Source organism: Mesoplodon mirus, assembly GCF_964341445.2.
Source record: "Mesoplodon mirus genome assembly, chromosome: X".
NCBI lineage: Eukaryota > Metazoa > Chordata > Mammalia > Artiodactyla > Ziphiidae > Mesoplodon > Mesoplodon mirus.
Window position 1 is genome coordinate 46,659,809 of NC_138981.1, and position 17,258 is coordinate 46,677,066.

A 17,258-nucleotide genomic window follows, 5' to 3' on the forward strand; every position below is an offset into this window, starting at 1 on the left:
TGGTGCGCAGTGGTTGAGAGCCTGCCTGCCGATGCAGGGAACAAGGGTTCGTGCCCTGGTCTGGGAAGATCCCACATGCCGTGGAGCGGCTGGGTGCGTAAGCCATGGCTGCTGAGCCTGCGCGTCCGGAGCCTGTGCTCCGCAACGGGAGAGGCCGCAACAGTGAGAGGCCCGTGTACCACACACACAAAAAAGCTACAGCAATCAATAGAATGTGGTATTGGTGAAAGAATAGACAAATAGATCAGTTGAACAGAATAGAAAGCCCAGAAATAGATTCTCACAAATAAGTCGAAGGGATCCTCAAGACAGCAAAGACAACTCAATAGAGGAAGAATAGCCTTTTCAACAAATGGTGCTGGAACAATTGAACACTCACATGAAAAAAAAATAAATCTAAACACAGAATTTACACACTTTACAAAAATTAACTCAAAATGGATCATAGACCTAAAAGTAAAATGCAAGAGCAGCCTCAGAAGCAGCGGATTAAAGCTCAACAAACAACTTGATGTACCCTGCATCTGTGGAATACATGAATAGACAACGAATCATCCCAAATTGAAGGTCAGTGCTGTGCCTCTGAGGTGGGAGAGCCAACTTCAGGACACTGGTCCACAAGAGACCTGCCAGCTCCACATAATATCAAATGGCGAAAATCTTCCAGAGATCTCCATCTCAACACCAGCACCCAGCTTCACTCAACGACCAGCAAGCTACAGTGCTGGACACGCTATGGAAAACAACTAACAAGACAGGAACACAACGCAACCCATTAGCAGAGAGGCTGCCTAAAATCATAAAAAGTCCACAGACACCCCAAAACACACCACCAGACGTGGACCTGCCCACCAGAAAGACAAGATCCAGCCTCATCCACCAGAACACAGGCACTAGTCCCCTCCACCAGGAAGCCTACACAACCCACTGAACCAACATTAGCCACTGGGGACAGACAGCAAAAACAACGGGAACTATGAACCCGCAGCCTGCAAAAAGGAGACCCCAAACACAGTAAGATAAGCAAAATGAGAAGACAGAAAAACACGCAGCAGGAGAAGGAGCAAGATAAAAACCCACCAGACCTAACAAATGAAGAGGAAATAGGCAGTCTACCTGAAAAAGAATTCAGAATAATGATAGTAAAGATGATCCAAAATCTTGGAAATAGAATAGACAAAATGCAAGAAACATTTAACAAGGACCTAGAAGAAATAAAGATGAAACACACAATGATGAACAACAAAATAAATGAAATTAAAAATACTCTACAAGGAATCAATAGCAGAATAACTGAGGCAGAAGAACAGATAAGTGACCTGGAAGATAAAACAGTGGAAATAACTACTGCAGAGCAGAAGAAAGAAAAAAGAATGAAAAGAACTGAGGACAGTCTCAGAGACCTCTGGGACAACATTAAATGCACCAACATTTGAATTACAGGGTTTCCAGAAGAAGAAGAGAAAAAGAAAGGGACTGAGAAAATATTTGAAGAGATTACAGTTGAAAACTTCCCTAATATGGGAAAGGAAATAGTCAGTCAAGTCCAGGAGGCACAGAGAGTCCCATACAGGATAAATCCAAGGAGAAATACACCAAGACACATGTTAATCAAACTGTCAAAAATTAAATACAAAGAAAACATATTAAAAGCAGCAAGGGAAAAACAACAAATAACACCCAGGGGAATCCACATAAGGTTAACAGCTGATCTTTCAGCAGAAACTCTGCAAGCCAGAATGGACTGGCAGGACATATTTAAAGGGATGAAGGAGTAAACCCTTCAACCAAGATTACTCTACCCAGCAAGGATCTCACTCAGATTTGATGGAGAAATTAAAACGTTTACAGACAAGCAAAAGCTGAGAGAGTTCAGCACCACCAAACCAGCTTTACAACAAATGCTAAAGGAACTTCTCTAGGAAAGAAACACAACAGAAGGAAAAGACCTACAATAACGAACCCAAAACAATTAACAAAATGGGAATAGGAACATACATATCGATAATTACCTTAAATGTAAAAGGACTAAATGCTCCCACCAGAAGACACAGATTGGCTGAATGGATACAAAAACAAGACCCATATATATGCTGTCTACAATAGACACACTTCAGACCTAGAGACACATACAGACTGAAAGTGAGGGGATGGAAAAAGATACTCCATGAAAATTGAAACCAAAAGAAAGCTGGAGTAGCAATTCTCATATCAGACAAAATAGACTTTAAAATAAAGACTACTAGAAAAGACAAAGAAGGACACTACATAATGATCAAGGGATCGATCCAAGAAGAAGATATAACAATTGTAAATATTTATGCACCCAACATAGGAGCACCTCAATACATAAGGCAAATACTAACAGCCATAAAAGGGGAAATCGACAGTAACACATTCCTAGTAGGGGACTTTAAAACCCCACTTTCACCAATGGACAGATCATCCAAAATGAAAATAAATAAGGAAACACAAGCTTTAAATGATACATTAAACAAGATGGACTTGATATTTATAGGACATTCCATCCAAAAACAACAAAATACACATTTTTCTCAAGTGCTCATGGAACATTCTCCAGGATAGATCATATCTTGGGTCACAAATCAAGCCTTGGTAAATTTAAGAAAATTGAAATTATATCAAGTATCTTTTCCGACCACAATGCTATGAGACTAGACATCAATTACAGGAAAATATCTGTAAAAAATACAAACACATGGAGGCTAAACAATACACTACTTAATAATGAAATGATCACTGAAGAAATCAAAGAGGAAATTTAAAAATACCTAGAAACAAATGACAATGGAGACACGACGACCCAAAACCTATGGGACGCAGCAAAAGCAGTTCTAAGAGGGAAGTTTATAGCAATACAATCCCACCTTAAGAAACAGGAAACATCTCGAATAAACAACCTAACCTTGCACCTAAAGGAATTACAGAAAGAACAACAAAAACACCCCAAAGTTAGCAGAAGGAAAGAAATCATAAAAATCAGATCGGGCCTCCCTGGTGGCACAGTGGTTGAGAGTCCGCCTGCCGATGCAGGGGATACGGGTTCGTGCCCCGGTCTGGGAGGATCCCATATGCCGCAGAGCGGCTGGGCCCGTGAGCCATGGCCGCTGGGCCTGCGCGTCCGGAGCCTGTGCTCCGCAACGGGAGAGGCCACAACAGTGAGAGGCCCGCATACAGCAAAAAGAAAAAAAAAAAAAATCAGATCAGAAACAAATGAAAAAGAAATGAAGGAAATGATAGCAAAGATCAATAAATCTAAAAGCTGGTTCTTTGAGAAGATAAACAAAATTGATAAACCATTAGCCAGACTCATCAAGAAAAAAAGGGAGAAGACTCAAATCAACATAATTACAAATGAAAAAGGAGAAGTAACAACTGACACTGCAGAAATACAAAGGATCATGAGAGATTACTACAAGCAACTCTATGCCAATAAAATGGACAACCTGGAAGAAATGGACAAATTCTTAGAAATGCACAACCTGCCGAGACTGAACCAGGAAGAAACAGGAAATGTGAAGAGACCAATCGCAAGCACTGAAATTGAAACTGTGATTAAAAATCTTCCAACATACAAAAACCCAGGACCAGATGGCTTCACAGGCGAATTCTATCAAACATTTAGAGATGCGCTAACACCTATCCTTCTCAAACTCTTCCAAAATATAGCAGAGGGAGGAACACTCCCAAACTCATTCTATGAGGCCACCATCATCTTGATACCAAAACCAGACAAGGATGTCACAAAGAAAGAAAACTAGAGGCCAATATCACTGAGGAACATAGATGCAAAAATCCTCAACAAAATACTAGCAAACAGAATCCAACAGCACATTAAAAGGATCATACACCATGATCAAGTGGGGTTTATTCCAGGAATGCAAGGATTCTTCAATATACGCAATTCAATCAATGTGATACACCATATTAACAAATTGAAGGAGAAAAACCATATGATCATCTCAATAGATGCAGAGAAAGCTTTCGACAAAATTCAAGACCCATTTATGATAAAAGCCCTGCAGAAAGTAGGCATAGAGGGAACATTCCTCAACATAATAAAGGACATATATGACAAACCCACAGCCAACATCGTCCTCAATGGTGAAAAACTAAAACCATTTCCACTAAGATCAGGAACAAGACACGGTTGCCCACGCTCACCACTCTTATTCAACATATTTTTGTAAGTTTTAGCCACAGCAATCAGAGAAAAAAAGGAAATAAAAGGAATCCAAATCGGAAAAGAAGTAAAGTTGTCACTGTTTGCAGATGACATGATATTATACATAGAGAATCCTAAAGATGCTACCAGAAAACTACTAGAGCTAATCAATGAATTTGGTAAAGTAGCAGGATACAAAATTAATTCACAGAAATCTCTGGCATTCCTATATACTAATGATGAAAATTCTGAAACTGAAATCAAGAAAACACTCCCATTTACCATTGCAACAAAAAGAATAAAATATCTAGGAATAAACCTACCTAAGGAGACAAAAGACCTGTATGCAGAAAATTATAAGACGCTGATGAAAGAAATTAAAGATGATACAAGTAGATGGAGAGATATACCATGTTCTTGGATTGGAAGAATCAACACTGTGAAAATGACTCTACTACCCAAAGCAATCTACAGATTCAATGCAATCCCTATCAAACAACCACTGGCATTATTCACAGAACTAGAGCAAAAAATTTCAAAATTTGTTTGGAAAAACAAAAGACCCTGAATAGCCAAAGCAATCTTGAGAACAAAAAACGGAGCTGGAAGAATCAGGCTCCCTGACTTCAGACTATACTACAAAGCTACAGTAATCAAGACAGTATGGTACTGGCACAAAAACAGAAATATAGATCAATGGAACAGGAGAGAAAGCCCAGAGATAAGCCCACGCACATACGGTCACCTTATCTTTGATAAAGGAGGCAGGAATGTACAGTGGAGAAAGAACAGCCTCTTCAATAAGTGGTGCTGGGAAAACTGGACAGGTACATTTAAAAGAATGAGATTACATCACTCCCTAACACCATACACAAAAATAAGCTCAAAATGGACTAAAGACCTAAATGTAAGGCCAGAAACTATCAAACTCTTAGAGGAAAACATAGGCAGAGCACTCTACGACATAAATCACAGCAAGATCCTTTTGGACCCACCTCCTAGAGAAATGGAAATACAAACAAAAATAAACAAATGGGACCTAATGAAACTTCAAAGCTTTTGCACAGCAAAGGAAACCATAAACAAGACCAAAAGACAACCCTCAGAATGGGAGAAAATATTTGCCAATGAAGCAACTGACAAAGGATTAATCTCCAACATTTATAAGCAGCTCATGCAGCTCAGTAGCAGATAAACAAACAACCCAATCCAAAAATGGGCAGAAGACTTAAATAGGCATTTCTCCAAAGAAGGTATACAGACTCCCAACAAACACATGAAAGAATTCTCAACATCTTTAATCATTAAGGAAATGCAAATCAAAACTACAATGAGATATCATCTCACACCAGTCAGAATGGCCATCATCAAAAAATCTAGAAACAATAAATGCTGGAGAGGGTGTGGAGAAAAGGGAACCCTCTTGCACTGCTGGTGGTAATGTGAATTGGTACAGCCACTATGGAGAACAGTATGGAGGTTCCTGAAAAAACTACAAATAGAACTACCATATGACCCAGCAATCCCACTACTGGGCATATACCCTGAGAAAACCATAATTGAAAAAGAGTCATGTACCAAAATGTTCATAGCAGCCCTATTTACAATAGCTCGGAGATAGAAACAACCTAAGTGTCCATCATCGGATGAATGGATAAAGAAGATGTGGCACATATATACAATGGAATATTACTCAGCCATCAAAGAAAACAAAATTGAGCTATTTGTAATGAGGTGGATGGACCTAGAGTCCGTCATACAGAGTGAAGTAAGTCAGAAAGAGAAAGACAAATATTGTATGCTGACACATATATATGGAATTTAAGGAAAAAATGTCATGAATAACATAGGGGTAAGACAGGAATAAAGACACAGATCTACTGGAGAATGGACTTGAGGATATGGGGAGGGGGAAGGGTAAGCTGTGACAAAGCGAAAGAGAGGCATGGACATATATACACTACCAAACGTAAGGTAGATAGCTAGTGGGAAGCAGCCGCAGAGCATAGGGAGATCAGCTCGGTGCTTTGTGACCGCCTGGAGGGGTGGGATAGGGAGGGTTGGAGGGAGACGCAAGAGGGAGGGGATATGGGAACATATGTATATGTATAACTGATTCATTTTGTTATAAAGCAGAAACTAACACACCATTGTTAAGCAGTTATACTCCAATAAAGATGTAAAAAAAAAAGACTGCAGCTGTAAGTTGCTGGATTTAAAATAAAATAGATTTAGACAAAAAAAGTAAAATGCAAAACTATAAAACTCTTAGAAGATAATATAGGAGAAAGTCTAGAGAACTTTGGATATGATGATGACTTTTTAGCTAGAAAACAAAAGAAATAAATAATTGATGAACAACTTCAAGAAATAATTGATAAGCTAGATTTCATTAAAATAAAAAACTTTGGCTGTGCAAAAGATGATGTCAGGAGAATGAGAAGACAAGACACAGACTAGGAGAAAATATCTGCAAAAGACACATCTGATAAAAAATTGTTATCCAAAATATACAAAGCATTCTTAAAACTCAACAAGAGATCTGTTGTACAACAGAGTACCTATAGTTAACAGTATAATATTGTGTGCTTTAAAATATGTTAAGAGGATACATCTCATGTTAAGTGTTCTTACCCCACACACATCAAAAAAAAAAAAAAGAAAAGAGCACAAGGAAATTTTTGGGTGTGATGGATATGATATTTAATACATTGATTGTGGTGATGATATATCAGGTGTATGCATGTTTCCAAACTCATAAAAATACATAAATTAAATATGTGCAATTTTTGTATATCAATTATACCTCAATAAAGCTTGAAAACAGCCCAATTTAAAACAAAAAAAGATCGGAAGAGACACCTCACCAAAGAAGATGTACAGAAGGCACACACCTATTAGGATGGCCAAATCCAAAATGCTGACAAACATAATATGCTGGCAAGGATGTCAAACAACAGGAACTTCATTCATTACTGATGGGAATGCAAACTGGTGCAGTTTGGAAAACAGTTTGGCAGTTCTTACAAAACTAAACATATTCTTACCATATGATGCAACAATCATGCTCCTTGGTATTGACCCAAATGAAATGAAAACTTATATCCACACAAACATCTGCATGCAAATGTTTATACCAACTTAATTCACAATTGCCAAAACTTGGAAGAAATAAATGGCCTTCAGCGGGTGAATAGATAAATACGCTGTGGTACATTAAAACAACGAAATATTTAGTGCTAAAAGGAAATGAACTATCAAGCTATGGAAAGACATGGAGGACATTCAAATGAATATTACTTCATAAAATAAGCCAAACTGAAAAGGCAACATACCGTAGATTCCAACTAACCAGCTACTATTACTCTCTTTATTGGTTAATAATTTAATAACATTACTGTTTTTAGATTTCAGCCTTAGACATTTCCATGCATTTTCTCAGATATTCAAATCCCCATTTTCTGAAAGGAACACTTCATCTCAGGGAAGTTAAGTGACTCACTTTCTTGTGGATTCTGCTTTCCAATTTCCCACCTCAGCCCCAAGTCTACATCTCATTCTACCTCCAGCCATTACAAACTACTCCTACTTCCCTGAACCCAGCAAGCTCTCTCTCACCTCCACATCCACTCTCTCTTCTGTACACACACATGATGGATGATTACCTATTTGATCATCAAGCTGTAACTTTTCCACCATATTAAATCTTATCTATCCCTTTCTTCACTGTCTTTTCACACTAGAATGAAATATTGATGAACACAGGGGATCTGACTATTGTGCTCAGAGCCCTGTCCCCCGAGACAGAAAGGCCTATAGTAAGTGATCCATAAATATTTGTTGAATTAAATGCCTGATCCTTGAACCAGTCTCGGATATGCAATCTGGTGCCTATGGGTCTCCCACCTGACTCTGGGAAACATGGAAACTGGACAAGTTAATCTTTCTGGGAAGGCCCACTGTCCAAAGAGGCCAATACAACTAAGACTTCCGGCTTCTAGAGTCAGACCAGGATGGAATTCCACCTCTATCTCTTACTAGTTGTATGACCTTGGGGATGCTTCTCTACCTTTTTGAGCCTTAGTTTCCTCCTCTCCTTAGTTATCCTAATGAGATATTTCAAACTGCTCAACACTTCCATTCATTCAGTCGGCAAACATTTGTCGAATGTCTGCTATCTGACAGGTACTGTTTTAGGTGCCGAGAATAAGTCATAAACAAGTTACATCCATCAGCTCACAGTCTAATGAATGAAGCAGACAAACAGCTGTTTACAGAACAGTGCTCTTAGGGCCATGATAAGAGAGGTCCTGGGTGCCAGAAGCAGGCTGTAGGAGTGGCCGGTGCTCTTCACTTCATGTCCTTTGTTTCTAATACTGAAGTGGTGTCAGTCACCAAGGCCTGAGGCCTGCTTCTGTGATCATGCTTCATGTTTCTATTTTTACAAGCTCTGTGATGCTGTTGAGTTGGCCTTGACTTGACAAGGCTACTATTGTAAACCTGAGGTTTTTCCCAGAGGTATCTCTTATTGACAGTCAGAAGTACTTGGTAGTAACAAAAATGATGATGAAAATAGCTACCACTTATTTTCTTTTTTTTTTTTTTTTTTTTTTTTCGCGGTATGCGGGCCTCTCACTGTTGTGGCCTCTCCCGTTGCGGAGCACAGGCTCCGGACGCGCAGGCCCAGCGGCCATGGCTCACGGGCCCAGCCGCTCCGCGGCATATGGGATCCTCCCAGACCGGGGCACGAACCCGTATCCCCTGCATCGGCAGGCGGACTCTCAACCACTGCGCCACCAGGGAGGCCCAGCTACCACTTATTTTCAAATGGACTTATAGATTCTTATTTTATTCATTGGGTGATAAACCATTATTATTATTATTATTATTATTATTATTATTGATGCTGAAATTATGCTATTTTTTAAAAACTACCTGTGTGCCAGGCACTGTACTACATGCTTCGTTACTGTATCTAAACCTTACAACACACCAATAACAAAAACCCTGTTTTGGGGAATTCCCCGGCAATCCATTGGTTAGGACTCAGCACTTTCAATGCTGGGGCCTGGGTTTGACCCCTGGTCAGGGAACTGAGATCCCACAAGCTGTGCAACACAGCGAAAAAAAAAATTCCTATTTTTATGCCAATTCCACATATTGGGTAACGAAGTTAAGGGAAATGTAGGGGGGTATAAATTCATACTGCCAGTAAGAGAACAATAGTTAAAAGCACAGACTTGATTCTAAATACCATTCAACACAAAAGAAACCAGAGCTTCTTGGGAAATGGCTGATTCCAGGGCCGGAACAGGGAAAGTACAAGAAGAGCCAGGAATATCTTGCTGTACCAAAAGAAATTTTCAAAGAAAAATAGGGGTACATCTAAAAGGATACAGGAACAAGATTTACGGGGCTTCCACTGTTCCACTGACCAAATGTGGGCAAATTGGAGCATCAAACTGAATCACGATGGTAATGGGTTTATATACCCAGTGAATAAAATATATGTCCATGAGCTCATAGGACATCAATGAAGACATGAATAATTCACAAATGAGGGTCAGAGAAAAGCTCTTCATTGCAGAAGAATCCCAACTAGTAAATGGGGGGAAATGATGGAGTTGGAAATGCATGATTTTTCAACCATCATTTATTAGTGGGTTTAGGGAAGAATCATCAATTATGGTAGAACAGGATATTTCCATAGTCTCCAAGTATCCCCCCACAATATAGTTAAGTGGACAAAGGGAAAATAATAACTTTATTTTGGGGTAACCTGGTGAATACAACCTTAACCAAGTGATCAAATTTAACCTCACCAGTACAGAATAAATAATAGCATGTGCCGACTGATATAATGCACTGAGAAGGATATACTATCACTTTCGTCATTTCCCTGGCAAAGATACACACGCTGAATCTAGTCATGAGAATCGAAAATCAGGCAAACCCAAATTGAGAGGCATGGTTCATACTTTCAAAACTTTTATGGTCGTTCAAGACAGGAAGTCTGAGGACTTGTCCCAGACTGAAGAAGACTAAAGTGAAACAACAAATACATACAAGTGTGATTCTAGACTGGAGAGTAGAACAGAAAATTATAAAACTTTCTATAAATGACATTGTTGAGATAATTGCCACATTTGAATAAGGTCTGTGATGAGATACATAATAGTACTGTATCAATGTTAGTTTCCTGACTTTGATAAGTGTACAGTGCTTACCCCAAAGGATGCCCTAGTTCTCAGGAAGTAACACTGCAGTATTTAGGGGTCAAAGGACATGTCTGCAGCTTACTCTCAAATGATTTAGAAAAAGTTTGTATGTATGTGCGCCTGCATGTGGTGTGTGTATGGACAGGAAAACAAGACAGTGAGACAGACAGAAAGAGAAAGGTGGAGGAGAGAGAGAAAGAGAGAGAACAAATATGGGAACTATTACCTATTGTGGAATTTGGGTGAGGTAGAAATGGGAGTTCCTTGCGCTATTTTTGAAACTTTTCTCTAAGTTTGAAATTATTTCCCCCCAAAAGTATCGCCCTCACAAAAAGTAATGTGGGTTCTAGATACCGACTTGGATCATTTCCTGTGTCCTTCATGATTAACTGTGTGATCACAGAAAAGTTACTTAATCTCTGAATTCAAGGTTTTTGACTGGTAAATAGGGGTAATCACTGAGTTTACCTACCTCCTCAGGCCATGGTAAGGATTAAATGAGATGATGCATATAATATGTTTTGAGCAATTGATTGGATGCAGGGAATACTCAAGAGAACTTAAGCCTAACATTTTTGATTCTTTAAAAAGTAAAGTACATCATTAACCCAGACGCTTCTGGTCTCAGTACACAGATCTTACTGTGTCACTGAGGTGCCTGCTAGGAGGCAGACTCCCTGTGCCTGTGGGGGCTTACAGTGCACAGTACAAGTTAGCTTTCACCATGATTATAATCATTAAGCCCAATATTTCTGATCTTAATGTCCAGCCTCCTACCACTCCACTTAGCTGCCTTGGTGTGTTCCTGGGACCAAAGAATTCCTCACATTAACACCTAGTAGGTACTAAAGTCACTAGACTCGTATGTATGCCATGTAGACTGTTCAGAGAGAACTGAAATATTGTTCACCCTTCCTGCAGACCAGTGCAGTGGGTTACAGCAGAGAGCTACAAACGTCCACACATGGCAACCCTGGGGAGCAGGTTTTAAATCTCTCTTTAAGAAGTAAGTACACGGGCTCAGAGAGGTAGAGAGACTCGCCCCAAATAACAAACTAGGGAGAGGCGGCACATCGAATATCTCACCCATGGCCTTGCTGCTAACCCGAGCTCTCTTGAGCTCTGCCAGTGCACAGCATCGGTAAGCACCATCTTCCTACTTAGACTATAGACTCACTGGAGGTAGAGAACACCGTTTAGCTCTCATGTATACCCTGGCATTGAATTCACCCGCAAGCACATATTTGGGAAGAGGGTTTGTCCCTTTAACCTGGGAAGAGGGATTTCTTTATACATTTCAAGGAGCCTCTAGAAACAAGTTACATGAGGTGGTTTTCTGAGTGTACACTTAAAACTCAAAGCAGACATGGGATGCCTGATGCCATAAGGGTTTTTTGTTTTTGTTTTTTAATGAAACTAGAGAGTTTAGTGTACTTTACATAGGTGGTAGGTGAAGATACAATGAGCAACAAGAAGAGATACTGGGGACTTCCCTGGTGGCGCAGTGGTTAAGAATCTGCCTGTCAAGGCAGGGGACACGGGTTCGAGCCCTCGTCCGGGAAGATCTCACATGCCGCGGAGCAACTAAGCCCACATGCGACAACTACTGAGCCTGCACTCTAGAGCCTGTGAGCCACAACTACTGAGCCCGCGTGCCACAATTACTGAAGCCCACGTGCCTAGAGCCCGTGCTCCGCAACAAGAGAAGCCACCGCAGTGAGAGGCCCGCGCGTCGCAATGAAGAGTGGCCCCCGCTCGCCGCAACTAGAGAAAGCGCACACGCAGCAACAAAGACCCAACGCAGCCCAAAATGAATGAATTAATTAATAAAAAAAGAGATACGGAAGGATGATTAGGATGGCAGACTTGTCTACTAAGGAGACACACGGTTGTGGTCAGGGAGCAAAGCCTCAGGGGCTCTGGGGTTTTAATACTATTTGATTCATTGTTTTGGGTGGTGGTCACATAGGTTTTCACGTTATAATTGTTCATTATAAATCTCTGTATATATGTTTTATGCTTCTTTTGTATGCAGGTATATATTATTTCAAAACTGAACCCAACAAAAGAGAACAGGACGGTCCCAAGACAGGGAAGCCTTGAGATTTGAATAAAGGTATTAACATGGCTATGTGAAGAAGATGTTATCAGTCAGAAGGGGTTGGTTACTCATCCGTGAAATAAAACACTTTTAATGCCTATCTAAACACTGTGTGGGTAAAAGTGTCTCTACCAACTTGACTGTGAGTATTTCTGGTGCCTCTGTCAAAGCATTACCTAGTATGAGATGGACATATCAGATGATGTTAGCCTCATGCCGTTAACAGACCAGGAGTTTGTATGCAAGACGTCAACTTTCCCCCATCTTCTGCCTCCTGAATTACCATCATCTGTTTCTTTACAATCTGAAACCACTGAGTACCAGAATTCCGCCCCCTATCAAGTACACACACACAACCTCTCTCTCCCTCTCTTCTCTCTCTCCTCGCCCCGCCCCCGACCTCCCTCTCATCTTATCACACCAGTGCACAGATGTGTTTCAGGGAACACTGTGATAAACTCCTCATCATCTCATGTTCATCTAAGCTGGTCATGATGCATCCAATATCCTTGACAATCTCTGATTTTAGGTTGGTCATGTGACCAGATTCAGTTGCATATGTTTGGGTTGATGCGGGTGGATATCTTCTGGAAAGTATCATGTCAGTTTTCTTTCTCTTTGAAAAGGAACACTGGAAGATATTTTCCCTTTTTGCCTAAATATTACCATTCCTAGATATGAGCCCTGAACTGCTACAGACATCTGGGGACCAAAATGATGAGGACCCTGAGGTGGCGGAGAAAAACAGAGGGAAAGTATCTGAACCCTTGATGACATCCCTGAGCTAGACTTCGCCATGTCTAGAACCCACCCTACTTTGCACTTCCAGTCTATTTGGAAAATGCACCAAACCGTACTGACTGACAGCTAACTGCCAGGCACTCCTGTTGACCCTGAAGATACTGTAGTCAACAAAACAGACATCTGTCTCTGCCCTCATAGAAGTCATATATTGGGCTAACTGTATAAACAGTAAATAAAATAAATGATTAAATTATACTGTACGTAGGAAGATTACACTGTTATGAAAAGCAAACTAGGTCTGGAATGCTGAGAAACTGGAAATTTTGTGAAGTGGTCAGGATAGGCCTTCCTCAGAAAGTGATATTTGAGTAAAGTCTTGAAGGAGTTGATGGGGCGAGCCGTTAAATATGTGGAGGAAGAACGTTTGCAACACAGAGAACAGCCAATGCAAGAGGCTTCAGTTAAAGTGTAACTACTAGAGTTAAGGTAGATGTGGAGGGATCTAGTGGTAGTGTAGTTGGATTTCAGAGAAATAACACAAGAGCAAATCTTGTAGAAAGTTGTAGACCACGTAAATACTTCGAAGGTGTTGCAAGTTGTTGTTCTAAGGCAATAAAGTGTAGTGGCTTAGAATCAAGTGGTAGCACGGGAGGAGGCATTAGACCGTGGAGGCAACAGGATTTCTGGATGGATATAATGGCAAGACTGACCCCAATCTTTCTAAGTGAGCATCTAGAAGGATAATGTGTTTTTCTGTTTGCTTGTTTTGTTGCTGTTGCTTGTTTTCAACAGCTTTATAGGAGTTGAATTGCTTTACAATGGTGTGTTAGTTTCTACTGTATAACAAAGTGAATTGGCTATACATAATACATATATCCCCATATCTCCTCCCTCTTGCATCTCCTTCCCACCCTCCCTATCCCACCACTCTAGGTGGTCACAAAGCACCGAGCTGATCTCCCTGTGCTATGCGGTTGCTTCCCAATAGCTATCTATTTTACACGTGGTAGTGTGTATATGTCAAGGCTACTCTCTCACTTCATCCCAGCTTACCCTTCCCCTTCCCCATGTCCACAAGTCCGTACTCTACGTCTGTGTCTTTATTCCTTTCTGGCCCCTAGGTTCTGCAGAACCATTTCTGCAGAACCATCTCCAGCTTGCAAACACCAGATTGGGAGAATTCTCAGACTCCACAATTGCGTGAGACAATTCCTTTTAATAAATCACTTCCTGTATACATATCGTATTGTTAACACGTCTCTAGAGAATGCTGAATAATACACCAGGGGAGAAAGTAGTTCCAGGTGCAGGGAGGGATCAACTGGGTCTAAAATTATGGACAGGTCACGTAAGGAGGGGACTGTGACATAGCCATTTACTTAGAAATATCGATGTCATTCTTACGTTGACCGGAACAGTTGCACTTTAGGTGAAGGTGTACTCATTCGATCAGAGTGAGATGAAGACGGAATGGGAGGAGGGGAACTGGAGACAGGAAGTGTAGACACTCCTTATGGGAGGTCTGCTACCAAGGGGAGGAGAAATGGCCCCATAGGAGGTAAGAGGGAGGGAGGCAAAAAGAACGTCGTTTTGTGTTTGTTTCTTTAAAATAATAATAATAGGGCTTCCCTGGTGGCGCAGTGGTTGAGAGTCCGCCTGCCAATGCAAGGCACACGGGTTCGTGCCCCGGTCTGGGAAGATCCTACATGCCGCGGAGCGGCTGGGCCCGTGAAACATGGCCACTGAGCCTGCGCGTCCAGAGCCTGTGCTCCGTAACGGGAGAGGCCACAACACTGAGAGGCCCGCGTACCGCAAAAAATAAAATAAATAAAATAATAATAATAATAAATATAACACCACCAGTTTGTATGCTGACAGGAATAATTGAGCAGAGGGAGGAAAAGTGATGCTGATGTTACAAATACTCTGAGACCATGAACTTCCTTTTGGATTGAGCCAATCTAGGAAAGAATTTTCTGCTACTTGCAACCCAAAGAATGTTCACTAACAGAGTGAGCAGTGTCTTCATACGTGTAAGTCTTCCTGTTTTATGCCCACTGATGTATAATTTTTAATAGTGCTCTCATTCTGGTGTGGATGACAAATTATATGGTCACACTAATTAGCTAGGGACATTGGCTCTGAAGCCATAGATTCCAATCCTGGGCCTGCCACTTACCAGCTGTCATCTTGGACAAATTACTTAACTTCTGTGCTTCAGTTTCTTCATATGGAAAGGGGACTAACAATGGCATGTATCTCATGGTGTTTTGCTGAACAAATGAGGTAAAGCATTTAAAGAGCTTATAAAAGGACTTGCTAAATATGGTAAATATTTCATAAATATTAGGTATTATTAAATCTGCATGCCACATGATGCAGAATTCTCCTATACGGTAAAGAATGTAAGCTGCTTCCTGATCCGTTTTTCCCTGTCACACATGTAACCTTAAAGGTAATTAGTTTAAATGCAATGAACAAAGTGAAATTATTCACAACTCCGTCTTATAGGCAACGAAGCTGGGAAACCGAACAGTTAATTGAGACAGAATAGGAATTTTAAAATAAATGTTAATTTATGGACTGGGTCAAGGTGCCAGGAGTGATGTGTGATATTATGTGTCGACGTGACTGGCCCACGGAGGATGCCCAGATATTAGGTCGACCATTATTGTGAGTGTGTCTGTGAGGGAGTTTTAGATGAGATCACCATTTGGATAGGTAGGCTGAGTAAAGCAGGTGGCCCTCTAATGGGAGTGTAGCATGGCAATCGCTCGAAAGCCTGAATATGACAAAAAAAGCTGAACTTCCCTCAAGCAGGAGGGACTCAAGCCTGACTGCTTGAGGTGGAACACTGGTCTTTCCCTGCCTGCGGACTTGAACTGAAAAAGCGCATCTTCTTGAGACGATGCCAGCAACTTTGGGACTGGAACTTACACCACTGGCTCGCCTGGTTCTCAGGCCTTTGGACTCGGACTGGAACTACACCATCAGTTCTCCTGGGTCTCCACCCTGCCAAACGCAGATCTTGGGTCTTATCAGCCTCCACAAACATGGGAGCCAATTCCTAATAAAACAAAAATCTGTCTCTCTCTCTCTCTAAATATCCTATTGGTCTGGTTCCTCTGGAACCCTGACCAATACACTTGGGAAGGCACAAGCTCCTGGTGCAAGTAAAACTACATGATGACATGATGGAACTCAGTAAAGAGTGGGCAGTATGATCACTGGAATTACAGATACCCCATCAGGGTCGCAAAACAGGGTTTTAATGAATAATCATCTGATGGTTAGTAAAGGCTGTGGTAGGCAGAATTCTAAAACTGTTCTCCCAACATACCCCTCCATAATCCCAGGTACTGTGAATTAGAGGAGGAATCACGTGCACATTTGCACTATGCTGCATGGCTAACAGGATTTTGCAGTTGTAATTGAGGTTATTAAACCCCTGACCATAAAATAAGGAGATTATCCTGGATTATCCAAAAGGGCCTAATCTAACCACAGGAGCCCTTTAAAAGCAGACCGTTTTCCCTGGCTTGCAGCAGAGGGAAGCAACAGAGACCTGAAGCCCAAGGAGGACCTGACACACCACTGTTTGTTTAAAGATGGAGGAAACCATACACAGGCAGCCTCTAGGATCTGAGAGCAGCCCCAACGACATCCTGCAAGGACATAGTTCAGTCCTGCCACCACAGGAGCTGGATTCTGCCAGTCACCTGGATGAATAAGCTTGGCAGCTGCTTTTTCCCCGGAGCCCCCAGGTAAGATCCCAGGCCCACTGACACCTTGATTTCAGCCTTGTGAGACCCTAAGCAGAGAACTCACTTGATGCATGCCACACGTGTTACCCGTGGAAGCCGTGAAATAATAAATACGTGCTGGTTTAAGCTGCCAAATTTGCGGCAATTTGTTACGCAGCACTAGAAAGCTGATACACCGGTGTTCAGGTCATTAGCATATTGAACCTGTTGTGCGTAAGGTAATTCCCTGTACTATCCAACCTACT